The following is a 15,869-nucleotide window of genomic DNA, read 5'->3' on the forward strand; positions in this document are numbered from 1 at the left end:
ACACACACACACACACACACACACACACACACACATGACCTGTGGCCCCACCCCCATCATGCCAGCAAAGTCTGAGTGGCAGTCTAGACTTCTGCCCTCAAAAGGATGGAACAAAGCCAATACTCAATATTCTTCCAGGGTGGTATCAAAAAAAGGCACAGTAGGAAAGTGAGGCTTTCATCCTTACCAGGTGTAATGAGAACCTCTCCCATGGTGTCAGGGAAGCCTAGACTTTCATCACCACTTGGAAATAATAAAGTATCCCTCTCCTTCCCCAGTGAGGTAGTGTCAGACTGGGCCTAGTGGGGGGTCAAGAGTTTCTTCACTGCACAATGGTAAGGAAACCATATCCCCAAAGTCCCATTGTGTCAGTGGGAAGCAGTAGTAAGGCAACCCTCCTCCTCCCAGCCAGGGAGATAAAAGTAGAGACCTATTAAGGAGCTGGAACTCCTATCCCACCCAGCAGTGATGAAGAGTCCCCCATCTCAGGTGTCAACAGAGGTTAAGTGAGGAAGCTAGACTTCTACTCTTTCCTGGCAGTAATGAGATGGTGTCCTCTACCCCCTTCCCTACCAGAGCAATATCAGAGAAGTCAGCTAAAATAGAAAGTTTAAATAATTTCCAGAGTCTTACATGATATAACCCAAAATATCTAGGTTACAATAAAAAATCATACATCATAACAAGAACCAGCAAGATGTCAAACTTAATTTAAAAACACAACCAACAAATGCCAACCCCAAGATGACAGGAGTGTTAAAATTATCTGACAAAGATTTTAGAGCAGCTTTCTTAAAAATACCTCAACAAGCAATTATAAGAAATTACTCGAAAAAATATTTCAAATATAAAGTCTCGCAAAGGATTGGGAGATATACAAAAGAAATGATTGGAAATTTTAAAACTGAAAAATTCAATAACCAAAAGAAAAAAATCAATGAGTTGGACTCAACAGCAGGAGGACAGAGGAAAGAATCAGTGAGCTTAAAGTCAAACAATAGAAATTACCCAATCTAAACAAAAGAGAAAATATAGACTAAACCAAAATAAATAAACAGAGCATAGGGACCCTTGGGACTTTAAAAAAATCTAATATTCTAATATTCGTGTCATCAGAGTAGAAGGAAAGGAGAAAGAGGATGGAACTGAAAAGTATTTACAGAAATAATGAATAAAAACTCCCCAAACGATAGAAACCTACATATTCAAGAAGAGCTGAGTGACCCACAAACAGAATATATGAAAAGAAATCCACACAAAGACACATCATAGTCAAACTTCTGAAAATTAAAATAAGTTTTGAAAACAATGAGAGAAGAGTAACACTGTATCTATGAAGGAAAAACCATTCAAATTACAGCAAATATCTCACCAGGGAAAGAAAGACACATTTTTCAAGAGCTAAAAGAAAAGAATCTTACAGAATTACCCAGAATCTTACATCAAACAAAAATATCCCTCAGGTATGTTGGAGAAATCAAGGCATTCTCAGATGAAAAAAAGCTAAGAGGATCTGTTGGAAGCAGGTTTACCATAAAAGAATGATTAAAAATCTCTAAACAGAAAGGAAACAATTGAAGAAGAAACCTGAAACATCAGGAAAAAAGAAAAGGATATGGTAAGCAAAAACATGGATTAAAACAACAGAATTCCTTACCCCTCTTGACTTTTCTAAGTTATGTTAGATGAATGAAGCAAAAATTACAATACTGATGTGGTTCTAAATGTATGCAGCAGAAATATTTTAGACAATTATATCATAAATGGGAAGAGTGTAGGGACATAAAAAGGATTAAGGTGTTTATGTTTTACTCAAGCCAACAAAATGCTGACACGAGTAATCTGTGATAAATGTTTTATATATATATATATATGTATATATATGTATATATAGTCTAGTCTATACATATATATATAGTAATCCCTATAGCAATTACTAAAAAAGCTACGCAAGGTGATTACACTCAAAAAACTATAGAGAAATCAAGTGTTAATTCTTTTTTTTTTTTTTTTCAAGTGGTAATTCTAAAAATACATCCAAGTAACCCACAGGAATTCAGGAAAAAGAAAATAGAGAAACAAAAAACAGAAAAAGCAAACAAAATAAAAAACAAAATAACAGACTTAAGCCCTAACATATGAATAATTAGATTTAATTTCTCTAAATACAGCAAGTAAAAGAGATGGGCAAATTGCATTAAAAAAAACATGACTCAGAGGCACCTGGGTGACTCAGTCGGTTAAGCATCTGCCTTCAGCTCAGGTCATGATCTCAGGGTCCTGGGATCAGGCCCCACGTTGAGCTCCCTGCTGAGCAGGGGAGCCTCGCTTCTCCCTCTCCCTTTGCCCCTCTCTCCAACTCATGTTCTCTCTAGCTCTCTCTGCTTTCTCAATAAATAAATAAAAAATATTTTTAAAAAAATCACAACCCAACTATATGCTATTTATAAGAAATGTGCATCAAATATAATGACCTGGGCAAGCTGAAAATTGAAAGTATGGAAAAAGATATATTATGCAAACATTAATCAAAAGAAAGCAGAATGACTATATTAATATCAAATAACAGGGACACCTGGGTGGCTCAGCAGTTGAGCATCTATCTACCTTTGGCTCAGGGCATGATCCTGGAGTCCCAGGATTGAGTTCCAGATCAGGTTCCCTGCATGGAGCCTGCTTCCCCCTCTGACTATATCTCTGCCTCTCTCTTTCTGTGTCTCTTATGAATAAATAAAATATTTTAAAAATATATCATATAACATAGACTTCAGAACAAAGAAAATTACCAGAGACAGAGAGGGATATCCTTATGATGATAAATGGGTCAATGCTGCAAGAGAACATAGCAATTCTAAATATGTATGAATATGTATGTGCCAAACCACAGAACTGCAAAATATTTGTAGCAAAACCGATAAAGTGAAAGGAAGAACAGACAATTCTACATTTCTAGTTAGAGACTCCAACACCCATCTCTCAAAAATCAATAGAACAACTATCTAGAAATTTAGCAAGGATACAGAAGTCAAACACAACATCAGCCAACAGGATCTAATCAACATTGATAGAATACTCTACCTAACAACAGAATACACATTCTTTTCAAGGACCCACAGAACATATAACAAGATACACCATATTATGGTATTCTGAGCCACCTCTTCCTTGTGTCAACATTCCCCCTCAACTCACAGAAAAGCCACCTACCATCAACCAATCTCTCTTCATTCCAATTTGGTGATGTACAATATATTATAGCTCTAGGACATTCTAGTCACCAGATCCCATCAGAGTAGGGAAGAAGAAAAGGTAAAGGGGATTCAAATATCCCCCAGAGATACAAGCACATTCACTCCAGAACTCCATAGCTTGTTCAGGAAATAAGTAAGGTAAAATGGAATTTGGAATCCAAACCTTGTAAATGGCACAGACCACAGTCATTGGAATTGTACAGCCCTAGCAGAGGAGGGCTTACTCAGGATACTTTCCAAGACTGGGAAAGATTAAGCATAAAAAAAAAAAATCACATGACTGGTGTTTTAATTAGATTTAGCCATTGAATTCTACTATAATGCCTGCACCTACCTCCAAAAAAAAGGGTAAATGACTCTTTCAAATGTGCATTAATTCTAGGATACCATTTAGAAAATTACCTCATGCAGTGTACTAAGTGGCACCCAAATTGCCCAGAAGAGTTATTGTATCTCCCCAAAGTGAGCAATTGACTCTTTTCTAACCAGTTGTATCAAGTCCAATTAGAAGCAGAATATAACTTCCTAGATATTTAAAATGGAATAGGCCAGTATTACAAAAGCCAACTGAGTAATTTATAGGAATTTTTTAATATACAGTTAATATTCCATTAAGATAAGTTAAACTGCCATTTGGAGAATAATTTTCTTTATATATAAAGATAGAACCCACACTTTGTCACTCCCATAAGGCCGTGTGTGTGTGTGTGTGTGTGTGTGTGTGTGTTGGTATCTGACTTAGACAGAAATGTATCATTTTCACATTGTTGTGCTGAATTATTCTTTTTTCTTATTTTTTCTTGAAAGGTTTTTGTTTTCTCCATATCACCTATATACTATGACATCATGGAGCAAGTACATCAGCACATTCTTTTCTTGTTATATAAATTACTGGACAGGAAAAATATTCATAGAGCTCTCTTGGGAGACAAATGTGAATCATAAAATCAAGTTTTCTCCATGAGTCTACCTAACGCACAATATGAATTTGTGAAAAATGCATCCCACTGGGAGTTAGGTAACAAAAATGTGGGCACTCAGTTTAACCTCTGAAGTCCTCAGTTTCTCCTTACAGAATGTGAGTGTTGAGATCTGTCTTCTGCCTCTTGAGGAAGCTGCAAAGTTCAAATTGGTTCATATGCATGAAAGTCTGTTGGCTCCCTTAGGACAGGAAGAAAACAATGAGAATTTGTAGTCGTATTCTTTAAGGTAAATCAAAGAAAGTCTTTTAAATTTTAATTAGTTTCCTTAAACCCCTGTGGATAAGTCTCTTTTGCCCATTTCACAAGTTAGAATTCAGGCACTGGGAAGTTAAATGGTTTGCCCCAATCATATAACCCCCTGGAATTAGAGCAAAGAATTCCTTGCATCTACTGATGTGAGAAAGCAACACAGAAGCATCCATGGGCCTTGTGCGCCGAATCATGGTACAGGAGCTTTAATGTGTGGTTGAGCTCTGTGGCTCTGCTGCAGGGTACCAGAAAGATTCTTTTTAATTTTTATTTTTGACAGACTGGGGATTTTTCATTTGGGAAAAAAGGGGGAGAGAGAAACTGAACAGCAGGATCAAAATCATAATCCCTGTTTTTAATGGAAATGTGAACTCAAGATTTTACCTTTGCTGGCCCCAGCTTGAAATCATGCCCCTGAGGGAAGTCTGCCTTCCTTACAACCAGCTGGCACAGTGTGCTTTGTTTTAAGCAGCTCAACTCAAATATGTTTCCCTTTTTATGCTCTCCCTAATAAAGCATTGTACAAAAGATACTGATACTGGAATGAAGTGTGCCTACTTCCTAGTTGAATGATTAAATACTGGCTAACTGGAACTGTAAGAAGGAAAAGAAATGCAGGTCTCCCTTCTGCATTTTCGGATTCTTGTTTACAGTGGGCATAACTCCAGTAAAGTCACTACTAAGGAGTGAAATTGGGTGCATTCTTTGGCTTCTTTGCTGTTCTCTATGCTGCCTCTAGTTTGTAGGAGCTACTGGCCTTTGCACAGTTAGATGGTATAAAAAGAGAGAAATTGACACAAGCAATAAAACAACAGTGGCCCTCAAACCATTTCTCTCTTGCTTTATGGGAGTTGTTTGTTTGTTTGTTTGTTTGTTTGAGGGTTTTTTTTTTTTGGTAGGTTGCTTTTTTTTCTGATGTTTATTCTCTTGTTTTTATTTTCTGCTCCTCAGCAAAGCAAGGGAGGAAAACTGATAAAAGGACTAACTTCGAGAAGCTTCAGAAAAGGCCACAAAATATTCTTTTATATAACTTGCTACTTTTTAAACCTGAGCACTGAGAAGTAGAGGATTAGGAATTGAGACAGAGAAAGGGGAAAACTAGAAGGATCTCTCCTCAACTTCCTTCTTTGCACTACAATATGGAAATATGTAACAAGTTGCAATTCCAGCCAGTAATACATGTTGTTAGGGCCTTAATTTTGAAAGAAGAAGGCCACTTATCTGGTTATAACCACTCTGGATCTCATCACTAAGAACTCAACAAATTAATCTGGACCCGAGGAGTTGCATAAAGATGTGAGACTTTATGAAGGCAGGACTTTTGAGACTGCCAAGATGTAATGTGAAATAGTTATTGCAAGGTCAGGCTCTGTATCATCTCAGATCTTTATCGTCAAATCTTTACATCTTAGATCTTTCCTCTACAAATTGCACATTGAGCAAATTCCCTACCCTATCAAACCTTTGTCTTCATAGCAACATTCTTTCTAACAACTCAAATGTGGAAACAATCCAAAAGTTCATCAGTTAATGAATGGATAAGCAGAATACACTGCATCCCTACAGTGGAATGCTATTCAGCCACAAAAAGGAAAAAAGAGCATTGATACTTGCTACAGAGTGGATGAACCTTAAAAACATCATGTTAAGTGAAAGAAGCAGTCAAAAAAGGCTACATATGATATGATTCCATTTATATGAAATGTCCACAATGGGTAAATTCATAGAGACAGCAGATTAGTGGTTTCAGGGGTCTAATGAGAGTGAAGAACAAAGAGTGACTGCTAATGTGTACTGGGTTTCTTTTATGGGTAATGAAAACATCCTGAAATATGATTGTGGTGATGATTGTATAGCCTGGAGAACATACCAAAAGTTATAGAATCACATACCTTAAAAAGGTGAATTTTATGGTATGTGAATTATATTGCAGTTGTTGGGGGGGGGACAGATTAATAATAGTTTCTTTCTCATCAGATTGTTAACAATTAAATAATGCAAGTAATGCACATTAACACAGTGACTAGCACATAGTAAGTGCTAAATTAATGTTAATTTTTTTTAATGTTAATTATTGACAAGAACTTGATTCAACTCACCACTCATAGTTAACATACAATGAACTATAAGAAGCATGCAATGGGTTCTCATCTGACCTCTAGGGTTTCCCCCATGTGATGGAGTGATTGACCCTAAGCAGTGTAGCTAAAGGAATAGCTCTGATCCAGTCTGCATTCTCTTCTGAGAATCCCGTGCTTATGTTGCCCTAAAGTAGGATGACCAGATTTAGCAGCTAAAAATACAGGAAACCCAGTTAAAGCTGAATTTCAGACAAACTAGACATTTTTTCCTATTATAATTATGTTCCAAATGTTTCATAGGACATACTATTACTTAAAAATTATGCAACATTTAAGATATATACTTCTACTAAAAAAAATTTTGTTGCTTACCTAAAATTCAAATTTAGCTGGGCATCTGGAAATCCTACTACCCATGAGGTCTACACTAGGTTGGAAGGCTTCATCTGACATTACAGACCTTATTATGAAGTCTTACCAAGCTCAAAGACCATCCACAGGGTACTGCACATTTATTTATAGATTTCTACCATGACACCACTACCATATACCTTACAAAATCATGGCCTCACTCTGGAAGTCTAATAGCTCTCCCACCTCTAGGTTGTCTACACCAGAGTTTTTGCTCTCAATACAAACATTGTTCCCCAAGAAATCAGCATTTGTCCACACCATGGCAATAAATGAGGCAAATTAAACTCTTCTAGTTGGAAATGTTATTCCTGATAGGAATGGAACAGTTGCATTTGCACAGATCTTTTCTGGGTAATAACCATCTCCCTTCTCCAGCAATAACTGAGGCCAGAACTTAATATCCAATATCTGTGGTTTACACAAAAAAACACAAATACACACAAAAAATAAGGTGTGAGTGCAAAAACATATGTGGTCATTGTCAAGTATAACTTCAATCATTAGGTATGGTTAAAATGTCAGTTGCCAAAACCAAATCTGTAGGTCTTTAAGAATATGATGAATGTTACACATGCAATCATATAAATATAATGACTCTATCTGGAATTTAACTTTTAAAAGCAGTTCATTACTATTCAATTCGGAATTTTCTTATTCTTTTAGAAATTTTATTCTACCTGGAGGTTTCTCACACTTTCAGCAAATGTTTCAACATGGTGTACCTCGGAGACTGGTGAGAATGTGAATTTTATTTATACTAGGTGACCATCCCAGTCAATCATGGATTACTTGTCATAAGTTATACTAGTTTTTTTTTAACCTAGAAAGTATTGCCAACAGGACTGGCTACCAAAATGAAAACGCACTTTCATTGTGTTCAAAAGTCATGAAGAATAGTGAGAGCAGACCATTAAAGCAAATACAGGTGGCCTTGTACAACCTTACAAGTTGTGTGCCCATGAAGCTGGCCCTGATGACAGGTATCACAATGGCTAAACTGAGTCAACATTTTGAGGGCAAAGTTATGTGTATGTCTCTTCCTCCAAACCAAGGATTGAAATCATCTGATAAATTGTTTCTTTCTTGATCTCATTTGACAGTTTTATCAAATCCAGAGGACCCTAAAAAAAAAAAAAAAAAAAAGATTGGGACAGGAAATGGGTTACCCCCTAGAGTAAGGAGCAGAGTGGGTGCAGGACAGGAGTAAGAGGAAGACTTTTGTTGTGTGTACTTTGGTATCTTATATATTTTGAATGGTGTGATGTAAATGTCTTACCCAGCCAAAAATGAGTAAATAAATTTTAAAGAGAGCTTTGGAGTCTCAGATCAAACCCAGCTGAATAAGCCACATGTATTTTGAATATATACAGGCACCATCATTTGGGTGTTTTTATAATTTTCTATTTTTTTATCTTTTATGCATCAAAGGAAAGATATTTCTTAAGGCAATTATGAAATATTCTAGGATGCCTTTAATAGAATTGATTGAATAAGGTAAAATAAGGTAGACTGAATAAGGTAAAATTGTTTCTGCACACCACAAAGTGCTTCACTTTCTAATGCACTGTATATTTTCAGTTTGAGATCATTGTGAATTATGTGACAGGATATGGTTCTCGCTTTGTTTTGGCAGTTCAGGGTCCAATTCAAGCTCAAAGCTAGTAACTGGGGGACCTTTGGGCCACATTTCTGTGTTCTAAAGCTTTCCCTTAGATTTCAACTCTTATCTTACTCAGTTAGGACTTATTTTTCATGATTCCATTTTCATATATCTTTATATTTTCTTCTTTTACTCCATGATTCTTTTAAACCACAAGAAATACTTTATGGAATGAAGTAAATAATTCTCAGCATTTATCCCACAAAGCAATGATGAATGTAGAAGAATTGAATCAAAAGGTTTTGCACTATTTTTTATAGTATCATCTGTCCCTGCTTGTGTGTTAAAGAATAGCTCACTAGACAGAGAGGCAGAATAGTGAGTTAAGAATAAAACCATGTATTTATCGGAAAACAAACTGTTGTGTAAACTTAGAAACAAAATCCAAACCAAGCTATGTGTTAACAATCAGATAAAAGTTAATAGTGAGGCATAAACTTCCAACCTTCTAATAGCACAACTATCAGATTTGGCCCTGATTTAGATTAGAGCTAACAACTGACAATATTATCAGTATCACCTATAAATCATACCTGCACTACGTATTGTCTACTCATACCACTATTGGTAATTGTAAAAAAATCAGGAACAACCTAAATAATGAAGCATGAGGAAACAGATAAGTTATCTATCTAAAACACAGAATATTATATAGCCACCAAAAAAGAATGCTTTGAAAAAGCCTAATGGCATGATAACTACAGTTAACACTGCTATTTGACATATTTGAAAGTTGCAGAGAGTAAAGCCAGAAGTTCTCATCACAATGAAAAAAAAAAACATTTTTTTTTTTGTTTTTTTTGTTTTTGTATCTATATGATGTGATACATATTAACCTGTTCTGGTAATCATTTTACAATATATGTAAATCAAATCATTATGCCATACACCTTAAACTTTTAAAACATTTTTAAATTAAATTCAATTTAATTAGCATATAATGTATTATTAATTTCAAAGGTAGAATTTAGTGATTCATCCTTTCATATGTAAACCCAGGCCTCATTACATCAAGTGCCCTCCTTAATGTCCATTACTCAATTATCCCTTGGCACCACCCTTCTCCCCTCCAGCAAATCTCAGTTTGTTTCTTAGAGTTAAGAGTCTCCTATGGTTGTCTCTCTCTCTGTTTTTTTATCTTATTTTATTTTCCATTCCCTTCCCCTATGACCCTCTGTCTTGTTTTTTTTTTTCACTGTCTTGTTTCCTAAAGTCCACATGAGTGAAATCATATGGTATTTGTCTTTCTTTGATTCACTTATTTTGCTTAACATAATACCCTCTAGTTCCATCTATGTCATTGCAAATGGCAACATTTCACTCTTTTTGATGGCTATATATATATATATATATATATATATGCCACACCTTTATCTCTTTGTCTTTTGATGGGCATTTGTGTTCTTTCCATAGTTTGGCTACTGTATCTTTGGATCCAGGAGTGCAATTGCGGGTTGTAGGGTAGCTCTATTTTCAACTTCTTGAGGAATCTCCATACTGTTTTTCAGAGTGGCTGCATCAGTTTGCATTCTCACCAACAGTGGAAGAGGATTCCCCTTCCTCTGCATCCTTGCCAACATCTGTCATTTCCTGAATTGCTCATTTTAGCCATTCTGACCAGTGTGAGGTGGAATCTCATTGTGGTCTTGATTTGTATTTCTCTGATGCCGAGTGATGTTGAGCATCTTTTCATGTGTCTGTTGGCCATTTTTATGTCTTCTTTGGAGAAATATCTATTCATATCTTCTGTCCATTTCTTTTTTTTTTTAGATTTTATTTATTTATTCACAATAGACATAGAGAGAGAGAGGCAGAGACACAAGCAGAGGGAGAAGCAGGCTCCATGCAGGGAGCCCCCCGCGGGACTCGATGCCGGGACTTCAGGATCACGCCCTGGGCCAAAGGCAGGTGCTAAACTGCTGAGCCACCCAGGGATCCCCCCTTCTGTCCATTTCTTGACTGGAATTTGGGCTTGGGGTATTGAGTTTGATGAGTTCTTTAAAGATTTAGGATACTAGCCCTTTATCGGATAAGGCATTTGCAAATATCTTCTCCCCTTCTGTAAGTTGCTTTTTGGTTTTTTGGTTTTGTTGACTGTTTCCTTTGCTTTACAAAAGCTTTTTATCTTGATTACGTCCCATGCATTCATTTTTGCTTTTGTTGCCCTGTCCTTTGAAGATGTGTCTACCAAGAAGCTGCTGTGGCTGAAGTCAGAGATGTTGCTGCCTTTTTTTTCCTCTGGGATTTTGATGGATTCCTGTCTCACATTTAGGCCTTTCATCCATTTTTAGTTTACTTTTGTGTATGGTGTAAGAAAGTGGTCCAGTTTCATTCTTCCGCATGTGGCTATACAATTTCCCCAATACCATTTGTCAAAGAGACTGTCTTCTTTCCACTTGATATTCTTTCCTGCTTTGCTGAAGATTAGCTGACCACAGAGTTGAAGGTCCACTTCTGGGTTCTCTGTTCTGTTCCATTGATCTAAGTGTCTGTTTTTGTGCCAGTATCATAATGCTTTGACTATTACAGCTTTGTAATATAAAATACTTGGCTTGAAATCCAAAGTTGTGATGCCTCCAGCTTTGGTTTTCTTTTTCAACTTTCCTTTGGGTATTCGGGGTCTTCTCTGGTTTCATACAAATTTTAGGATTGTTTGTTTCAGCTCTGCTAAAAAATGCTGATGTTATTTTGATAGGGATTGCATTGAAAGTGTAGATTGCTTTGGGTAATACAGACATCTTAACAATATTTGTTCTTCAATCTATGGGCATGGAATGTTTTTCCTTTTCTTTGTGTCTTCCTCAATTTCTTTCATAAGTGTTCTTCAGTTTTCTGAGTACAGATTCTTCACCTTTGGTTAGGTTTATTACTAATTCATTCTGTAAGGCCTTCATTGCCTTCATCCCCAAAAGCAAAGACCTCATCAAAAAGGAAGATTACAGACCAATATCCCTGATGAACATGGATGCAAAAATTTTCAGAAGATACTACCTAATAGGATCCAACGGTACATTACAAACATTATTCACTACAACCAAGTGGAATTTTTTCCTAAATTGCAAGGGTGGTTCAACAACTGCAAATCAATCAATGTGATATACTACATTAATAAAAGTAAAGACAAGAACCATATGATCCTCTCTATAGATGCAGGAAAAGAATTTGACAAAATACACATTCTTTCTTGACCAAAACTCTGCAGTGTAAGGGATAGAGGGAACATACTTCAATACCGTAAAAGCCATATGCAAAAAACCCATAGGGAATATCATTCTCAATGGGGAAAAACTGAAACTTTTTCCAAAAGGTCAAGAACATGACAGGGATGTACACCTTCACCACTGTTGCACAACATAGAACTAGAAGTCCTTGCCTTAGCAATCAGACAACAAAAAGAAATAAAAGGCATCTAAATTGGCAAAAAAAAATAAGTCAAACTTTCAGTCTTCACAGATGACATGATAATATATGTAGAAAATCCAAAAGACTCCACCCAAAAATTGCTAGAACTGATACAAGAATTCAGCAAAGTCACAGGATATTAAGTCAATGCACAGAAGTCAGTTGCATTTCTATACACGAACAATAAGGCAGAAGAAAGAGAAATCAGGGAATTGATCCTATTATAATTGTACCCAAAACCATTAGATACATACACTTTAAACTTATACAGTGCTGTAAGTCGATTATATCTCAATAAAGCCAAAAAATACAAAAAAAAAAAATACAACATGATAAAAATTTCTGATACAATATTGAGTAAGCAGACTATAATTTTGTTAAATTTATCCAAGAAGAGGGGTTAGGGAGGAAAATAGGTACGTGTGTTTACACACATGGTCAGAATGAAAGTAAGAATATTTTCCTTATAATAATTTCTTATAGTTTCAAATGCTTTTGCAATAAATATATATTGTTTTATTTTTTTAAAAAAGCATAGTTATTTTTAAAGGCAAATCAAGATTTTCCACAACCAAATGCAAGCTGGTACAGCCACTGTGGAATAGAGTATGAGAGTTCCTCATAAATTTAAAAATAGAACTGCTCTATGATCCAGTAATCACACTACTGGGTATTCATACAAAAAAATTCAAAAACACTAAATGAAAGGGATACACACACCCCTATGTTCATTGCAGCATTATTTACAGTAGCCAAATTACAGAAGCAACCCAAGTACCCATAAACAGATGCATGGGTCATTATATGTATACATACATATAATGGAATGCTATTCAGCCATAAAAAAGAATGAATTCTTGCCATTTGCAACAGTATGGATGGAGGTAGGGAGTATAATGCTAAGTGATATAAGTCAGTCAGAGAAAGACAAATACCATATGATCTCACTCATATGTGGAATTTAAGAAACAAAACAAATGAGCAAAGACAAAAGAGAGAGAGAGAGAAAAAAAAAGAAAGAAACCAAGAAACAGACTCTTAACTATCAAGAACAAACTAATGGTTACCAGAAGGGAGGTGGATGGGGGGGGATGATGAAACAAGTAATGAAAATTAAGAGTATATTAATCTTGATGAGCACTCAGTAATATATACAACTATTGAATGACTATATTGTACATCTAAAATTAATACAACACTGTAGGTTAACTATACTGGAATTAAAATTAAAAACTTAATTTAAAAAAAAAGTTTGTGAAAAAAAAAAATAAAAAAAATAAAAAAATAAAAAAATAAAAAAAAAGTTTGTGTACAACCAAACTCTTGAATTTAGCAAGTACGCCAATATGTAGGCATCCTTCCTGAATTACGGCTCCATTCAGGTCCCCCAAGGGAGAAATGGTAACTAAACTCCTAGTTCTCAATAACGAAATTCATAAACAGAAGATATGCCTCAGAAATCTATAGAAATACAACATCCAAATTAATTAAGGCAACATATATGGAATCAGTTCTTAAAATCAGCAATGTAGGAGAATAGCAGGCACATTTAAAAATGAGAAAATAAACCAAATTGAGCATGTAATTATTGTCAGTTATGTAAGCCCATAGATAGGCCTTTAGAAGAAAAGAGAAATAGTGAATAAGGACATATTTTACAAACCAAGGCCCTTGATAGTCTTTTTTGTCCCAAGATTCCATGTGGAAAAAAGATAAAGATTTGTTTCCACATCTTGCATTACACAGGTAACACTACCAGCAACTTGTCACTTCCATGAACAAACATATTGAAAGTTTGACCTGGATTCCCAGACACTAATGAACAAGAGCCTCAATGATACAAAGGCAACAAACACGAGTTTACAGACTTTTTTTCATCCCTTCACTTCTGTGGAAATAACATTTTTTTTTTTTTTTGCTCAGAATTTCAAACCCCTGGTCACACCTCCAAAACAAATAAGTCAGTAATATTGCATACATGCTATCTGCCCAACAATGTGATGGATACAGCTGGTAGTTTAATGCAAATATAAGGTGGGGAGAAGTATCATTACCAAGTGTCTGCCATGTGCTAGACAGAAGGTTGGGGTCTGGAATCTAAGCTCTGATAGCCTCTTCTAGCACTTTAGGAAATAAAATTCTCCTAGAAATGTGGTTTGGGGTGTGAAAGAGTAGCTTTCAGGGCCTTGGAGGCAACATGCAGTTTTCTCTGAGGTCTTTTCCTACTTCTTTTAAAAACAAGCTCTCACTCTAAAAACAAGAGAAAATGAAGCTGCTGTGATTGTAGGCTTGAATATAAATGATTTCTGCCTCAGGAAAAAAAAATAAAAACTTTCCAGAATATTTAGTTCCTAAGTATTACTTTGAATGAGGGAATAAATAAATGAATTTATGAACAAATGAATGAATGAACAAACACATGAAGAATTTTGAGAATGTGTTCTCCGGGAGGGTTAGGACACTTGTAATTCATTCAAGGGGCAGATAGCATGGGAGAAAGTAAAATATGCAAAGTACAGGTGCAAAGAAAGGCTGAAGGTTAGTACATGGCTATGCTTCTCATCCCCCAATGCCCCACAACCTATGACCTCCAGGCTGGCAAGTTCAAGACTCAAGAAATGATAGGCAAGAGGATATGTTTAAAACTGGGAATTTGCCTGGAGCCATCTTTGACCAGAGATCAATAATAAGAACATCAACCACCACCACCACCACAATAATAATAACAGCAGGAATAGTAGTACAAATAGTAACAATAGGTAACTTTTTAAACTTATTGCCATGTGCCAAGTACTGAGCTAAGCTCTTTGCATAAAATATCTCAAGCAAGTGTCACCATAATCCAATTAAAAGGTAGTATTAGGGCAGCCCAGGTGGCTCAGCAGTTTAGCACCACCTTTAGCCCAGGGCCTGATCCTGGAGACCTGGGATAGAGCCCCACATCGGGGTCCCTGCATGGAGCCTGTTTCTCCCTCTGCCTGTGTCTCTGCCTCTCTCTCTCTCTCCCTCTCTCTCTCTCTTTCTCTCATAAATAAAATCTTTAAAAAAAAAAAAAAAGAATGTTTAAAAAAATAAAAGGTAGTATTATTAGCTCCATGTTACAGATTAGAACTCTGGCTTAGAGAAGGTAAGTGAATTTGTCCAAAGCCACACAGCTAGTCCTATGCTACACATATGGTAATTAATTATAGGGTATCTAAACTGTATTTGACACTTTATAAGGAGTTGAATTAGATCAATGTTTCCCAGCCCAGCTGAACATTAGCACCAACCTAACAGCCTCCACATTTGGATGTCTACTCGTTGATTTCCTCCATGTCAAGTTAAATTATTTCAGATGACTCTGGGTCCTGATCTGGATGCTGAGGCAGGAATACTCCTTGAGGAGTCAGCTTGGTCCTTGGATACACAAACACACTGCTTAAGTAACAGACCAGTATGCAAGACTTCCTCTCATTTGAATATTAACTGGCAGCCCAGTTAATACCCAAACTGCCCATTTCTCTGTTTAGAGATCTCAGAAATGTAAAATTATAATGTTTACTTCTTAAAATTACCTAATACTTAAATTGAAAAATGGACAAGGGAAATGCCACCAGCAATTTGAATAAAAAGACTGCAGCGTAATAGAAAGTTTCTTCTAAGAAAAACAAACTAATTCATAGACTGTGAAAGTTAAATCATCTGGCACAATGGTTCTCAATGCTGGATGCACAGTAAAATCACGTGGAGAAGTTATTAAATAATGTTAATAATAATGCCAGATCCATCCCGCAGTGTCTGATTTAACTGATCTAGGGTAGCTCCTGGGAATTGGTGTTTTTAAAAG

The 15,869-nt window shown here is 36.0% G+C and overlaps 1 long non-coding RNA gene across 3 annotated transcripts in view; it reads right to left on the bottom strand.

Annotated features, from left to right (window-relative positions):
* Positions 1–6,611: 6,611 nt before the first annotated feature.
* LOC140601529 (uncharacterized) overlaps positions 6,612–15,869 on the bottom strand; it is a 69,210-nt gene continuing 59,952 nt past the window's right edge. For all 3 annotated transcript variants that reach the window (XR_012004546.1, XR_012004545.1, XR_012004544.1), the window contains one exon: positions 6,612–8,099. This is a non-coding gene — a long non-coding RNA (uncharacterized lncRNA). The remainder of the gene's footprint in view (positions 8,100–15,869) is intronic.

Source organism: Canis lupus, chromosome 12, assembly GCF_048164855.1.
Source record: "Canis lupus baileyi chromosome 12, mCanLup2.hap1, whole genome shotgun sequence".
Taxonomy (NCBI): domain Eukaryota; kingdom Metazoa; phylum Chordata; class Mammalia; order Carnivora; family Canidae; genus Canis; species Canis lupus.